The sequence below is a fragment of the Stegodyphus dumicola genome, chromosome X1 (assembly GCF_044657685.1).
Source record: "Stegodyphus dumicola isolate Sdum_Otavi_A_Nest chromosome X1, ASM4465768v1".
NCBI classification, from domain to species: Eukaryota; Metazoa; Arthropoda; class Arachnida; order Araneae; family Eresidae; genus Stegodyphus; species Stegodyphus dumicola.
In genome coordinates, this window is record NC_140780.1 from 153102773 (window position 1) to 153109193 (window position 6421).

Below are 6421 nucleotides of genomic sequence, written 5' to 3' on the forward strand. Positions count from 1 at the left end.
TGGCAGTCTGAATCTGATTTAAATCCAGGTGGTTGTTCCATGTAAATTGGTTTATTCAAGTATCCATTTAAATATGCAGTTTTTACATCAAAAATCTTATTTTGTAGTTTTTGTAAACATCGTAATTTTCTTATTGATGGATCTTTCAACTAATTTCCAGACTTCATGAGCCTCCATTGAACTTAGTTCTTCTATCATTTCATACATCATACTACATAATCTTTTTTCATTGTTCTCGCTCGTCTTTTCTTTTGCTTTAGTTTTGGTAAAAATTACTTTTAAATCATGATCTACAATTTGTTTATCTTAAAGCTTATCTAATTGAAGCCATATCTTTCTCTTTATTGGATATTTTATTTATTTTATATGTGGAAATGTTCATCTTTGGAAAGGGTATATACTTTTTCGCGATCAGGTAATTTCATATATATATCCATGGCTCAATTATGCACAGTTTGCAAATACTAATTATTTAACTTTAAAATTACGTAAAAAATTCACCTAAATTCCAGAATTATTTAATTTATTCATTTTTCTTTTTTGGTCATTGGTTTCCTTTAAATTGTTATTTTTAACCTTACAGTAATTATTCAGCAATATATTGGAAATGCATGTGGCACAACTTTTCAACAAATCATGCAATGATTTGCCACACTCACAAATTCCCAAATAATCCTGTTTTCAACTTTCTCTGTGATGAGACTTATTAATATAGAACGTTGATTTTTTGATGAAATATATAATTTCTCATACATTTCAGATATTAGGATTGAAAATATTTTAAATGAGAGGTATTAATGAAAAGCACAAATTCTGTTGGCCAAAATAAACCACCTCGATCAATAGCAGCTAAGTATGCAAAATCTTCACAATATTCAACTATTAATTCTTTGTCAAGAATTAATTTTTTCCTGCAAAGATTACAATTTATATGCTTCAATACAGATCTACAAACATATCCAGAAATGTAAATTAGACACATTATATCTTTTTCTGTAACATTAACATCATTGGATTGATGCAAAACATCAACAAATTCCTTATCAATAAGTTGATAATCATTAAAATCTTCAATATCATTACAAGAAAAATGTTGTAAAATAAAATGAACCTTTCTCAGAAGACTGCATTTTAAGCAAACTAATTAATTTTAGTTTTCTTTCCGACTCTATAATCTGCTGTACGGATACATTATAATTACAGCCACTCATTTGTCGAAATTGACCGAAACGTCCCTCAAGGTTATCTGTCTGAAATTTTCCTAAAAGAATAAAAGGTAATTTAAATTCTTTTAACAAATACTTTGAAAGTTCATTCAATGTTGCTGTTGTATGGAGAAGAGCAACTTGGGTTTCTTTTGACAGTTTCCTAATTTGTGACTTACAGTTTTTTGTTGTTGGGCAAAAATCGTTCCATGATATAAGCCACGAACAAAACTGTGATAAATATTCTAAGCTCTTATCTTCTGGTGTCCTTATAGGGTGCATAAATACATCTCGAAACTGTAAGGCCTTTTTAGTGTTTAACATTCACAAATTTCCACCACTTTAAAATTATATCAATAAAATATTTAGTTCCTAAGACATCTTTTCCATACCCAGTTCTGTGTTCCATACCCAATTCTGTGATTCAATTTGCAGAGCAGCTAAAGTCTTTTCATCAAAAAGTTTAATAGCAGTACTTACATTCTGCTTCTCTATAGAAGACAGAAATAAAACTTTTCTTGATAAAGTTGGAGCCATTTTAATATTATCATTTTTTTCTATTTCATACAATTTTTTTTAAATGTAGAACACTGGAATTGTAAACAATATTTGAGTTTTCAAATGACGGTATAAAAAATGTTTGGTTTGAATCTTTCTGATTGAACCAGTTGTTTCGTATAAATTTCAATAAATGAACTGTATCAAATAATATAAATATAGGAAGATTATGCATGGTAGGGTTTATAAATGAGGATTTTAATGCACCACCACAAAGCATTTCGAACATATTTCTGTTAATTCTATTATTGTCTGATATTAGAGTTATAATTCGATAGCCACAAGACTGTACATGATCAATTACTTGTTTTGTAAATATTAATAATTGATGTGATGATAAGTTTTTTATGGGAAACATTGCTACAATATCTCTGTTTTTTGATAATATAGAGCTTATCATAAATGTTTGCAGAGTTGTGGCCTCCATCTGCGAATTATCCGAAAAACCTAAAACACGACCACTTTTATACGAAACTTGAAGTTTTATTATATATCTCATCTAATAATAAATTGACAATTTTTTCAGAATCATTTAAAATTTCACATTTTTTTTTTTTTTCAAATACATCCAGTGACTTGTTTGCAATCCAGAATCTGCTCGGCCAATTTTCAGAGATAACTTCCTTAAGTATGACGGATGAGGCAATATAAAATACTTACTGTTACGTATAATATTGTAGCTGTTTGGATTACAATAAAATATATAACAAGACCAGGCAAGGAATTCTGCACTATACGAAGGCTGTAACGAAAGTTCTAGATCAAAGTCGAATCACTCATAATCCAAAAGACAAGATGCATGGCCTGGAGGGTTTTCCATAAATTTTAATTAAACTTAATATTTACATATATACAATGTAGGCTAAAATGCCTGAATCGAATATTTAATACTCAAAAGGCAAGAACTGAATAGTTCCAGCTAAAATCTCAATCGAATTGTATTGCGCAGTGCATCGAAATTCTACCTTCAAGAAGAAGAATATTTTTTCAAGTCACGTGTTCAGAAGGGGAAAGGTCAAGTAAGCCAATAGATGGACCCCTAACGCCATCTCTTGGCGATATCAAAGAATATTCCTTAACACACTCCCCACCTGAACTCTGACAAGAGTTCATCTAACTCAGTTATACATACAATCAAGTACATAAATCACTATTCTATAAAAATATTAAAAAATACTAATTAGTCAAACACTTCAATTCCAATACAGGTTATACACTTCATGTATCAAATAATAAATGTTATAACTAATAAATGAACTAAATTTTAAAATATTTTCCACTTAACTGAACAAACTTAACTAACGATATTCAATTTAATCATTAATAGACAAAAAAGGAAAAAAGCATAACTAAATCGTTAAAGTTCAAAATATCTAAAGTTCAAGAGGATATAGATGTTGAACAGTACGTTTTAAAGTCCCATTACCAGTTTTTAATTCGAATGATCGGACTTTACCATCACGTCCAGGAATAATTTTTATGATTCTACCAAGTTTCCATAATAGTTTGTTTTTATTATCTCCTTCAACTAAAACAACATCTCCTACTTTTAGTTCTGGTTGAAGTTGCGGATTCTTCAAGACATGGGCAGTTCTAAGATCTAATAAATATTGTTGCTTCCATTTCCACCACAACTGTTTTAACAGCAATTCTTGATAACGCTTTCTTTTTAACAGCGTTTCTCTTGTCGTTTCGCTACCGATGATTCTAGCAAAGGTCAGAGGATACTTCAAATCAGTTTGTCCAATGTTTAAGAAGTGCATTGGAGTCAACGGTTGCGGCTCGTCATTGTCGTTGTAAACGTAACTTAGAGGTCGTGAATTAAGAACTGACTCCACTTCGACAAGTAGTGTAGACATTTCTTCGAAAGTCAACAATGCTTTTCCTACGATTTTTCTTAAACATTCTTTAACAGATCTAACAAGTCTTTCATAAAACCCTCCCCACCATGGGGCTCGTTCGATTATAAATTTCCAATGGATTCTTTCTTTGGCAATGAAATTCTTGAATTTGTCATCTTTTAAAACTTTTGAAAAATTCTCAACTTCTTTCTTTGTCCTCTTAAAGGTCTTAGCGTTGTCAGAGTAGATGATTACGCAGTTTCCTCTTCTGCTCAAAAATCTACGAAATGCAAGTAAAAAGGATTCTGTTGACATATCTGATACAAGTTCTAAGTGTACAGCTCGGGTTACTGCACAAACGAACAAAACAATATAGGATTTTTGAGTGTCTTTAGAATTCTTTACGTAAACTGGTCCAGCGAAATCAATTCCACAGACTGCAAATGGAGGCGATTCTTGGATTCTATCCTTTGGTAAGGGTGCTGTCAACTGGTCTGCTGGTTTAGCTATATATTTTTGGAAAATTATACAACCTTTTAATGCTTTTTTGACTAACTGTAGTCCTTTAGGAATCCAAAAGCGTGATCTGACTTTAGCTAAAGTTGCAGCAATTCCTCCATGCATTATCTTCGCATGTTCTTTGCATACAATTAGAATCGTTAGTCGAGAATTTTTAGGTAAGATTATTGGATGTTTATTATCTAGTGAGAAGTCAGAAAACTCCAGTCTTCCTCTCAACCTCATGATTTCCTTTTCATCAATGTAAGGAAGAAAATTATACAAAGGAGAATTTTTTCCAATCGAATTACCTTCTTTGAGGGATTCATATTCTTCGGCAAAAAACTTCTTTTGCTCTGATCTTATCCAGAAATTTTCTGCTTCTTGTAACTCTTCAGCTGTGAGAGTTCCTTAAATGTCGCTAGTTTTTCTTAATTTTCTAATGAAACGTGTTGTGCAAGCAGTGACTCTCAACACCTTCTCTAATTTGCTATATTTTGATATGTCGAAAAGATCATCTGCACTTTTTTCGATTGTACATTCAAGTTGATGTATATCACCGGATCTCTTTCGGTATTCCAGCTTGTTTTCATCTATTGTTTCTTTAATATCTAATCTTGGCCAAAGTTCGTGAGGGAGTTGAAGCCATTGGGGACCTTGCGTCCAAATGGTCTCATTTATTAACTTGGAAATAAATCTTCGTTCCCCGAGATACGAGATCTGCAGGGTTGTCGACACCTGGGCAATAATGCCAATCTTGAGGTGAACTCAATTTTTGTATTTCTTCGACACGATTCCTGACAAAGGGTTTGAAGGCTTCAGGTTGTTTCTGGATCCAAAAATAAGTAATTGTTGAGTCTGTCCAAAAATAGCACGGAATTCTCAATTTCAGTGCTTTCAGAATATTGCTGACTAACTTAACTGATAACAATGCCCCCATTAATTCTAACCTCGGTAAACTAAGGGATTTTAGTGGGGCTACCCTATTTTTAGAAGAGACAAAGGTCGTTTTGATTTCTTTATTTTCTGTCGTGAAACGTAAATATGCGACTGTACCATAGGCTTTGACACTTGCATCTGAAAAGCAATGTAGTTCGAGATTTTCGACATTAATGTTCGAGTGCATGAAAAGGTAACGAGAGATGGAGAATTCAGACATTTGAGGTAGCTCTTCACACCACTTTCTCCATTCAGAGGACAAATCTTCAGGTAACGGTTCATCCCAATCTATTTGTGACAACCAAATCTTCTGTATTAAGCACTTTATTCTAACAGTGAAAGGTCCTAAAATTCCAATCGGATCGAATATTCGACCCAACACTTGTAGAAGAAATCATTTTGTTTCTATTGGTTTAGATGTGAAAGACAATAAGTTCCGAACATCAAAATACAGTAAGTCCTTTGAATTATCCCATGCCATACCTAAGACTTTAAATGGGAAATTTTCTCTATTAAAATCTTCAGGATTTTCATCTGGAACGATACCCTTTTCTACCCACAATTCATGTAATTGTTTCGAGTTACTATGCCATTTGTGAAGCTGCATGCTTGCTTCCTTAAATATTTGGACCGATTCTAGACTCGTAGTTAACGCTTCATTGATCGTTGGTTGGCTTCCAATCACATCATCTACATATACGTTCTCATTCAAAAAGTTAACCGTTGTAGGATAAAGTTTATTATATTTTTTCAGATGATGTTTAATGGTAGCGGCTAATAGAAATGGACTACTATTTATTCCGAATAAAACTCTAGCGAACCTATATATGTCAGGAGAAATGGTTTCATCATTAGGGAAATCGGAAAACAGAAACCTGGTTGAGTCTCGATCTTTTTCATGTATGAGAATCTGTAAAAAGGCTTGTTTTATATCTGCGGTGAAGGCTATTAGATTATACCGAAATCTTAACAATATTTCGAATATTTCAGGGTATAAATTTGGCCCAACATGTAGACAGTCATTTAAAGAAATGGATCATGGGGCATGCGATGATGCATCATAAACAATACGTAATTTACTTGTAGCTCGATCCTCGCGTATAACTTCCCTATGTGGCAAGTAAAACACGACATCCTCTTCATTTGAAATTTCTGAAACTGGTTCGATAATATTTTGTTTTAACTGATCTCTTAATACGTTCCTGTATTCGGAAAATAGATTAGGATCTTTTTTAAATCGTTTTCTAAGTCGATGAAATCTTTGTTCTGCGATTTCCCTGTTATTATTTAGATTTGATGTGTCATGTTTCCAAGGCAATCTAACTTTATAGCGAGAATTTTCATATGTTATATTTGATTCGAAATATTCGACGACTTCAT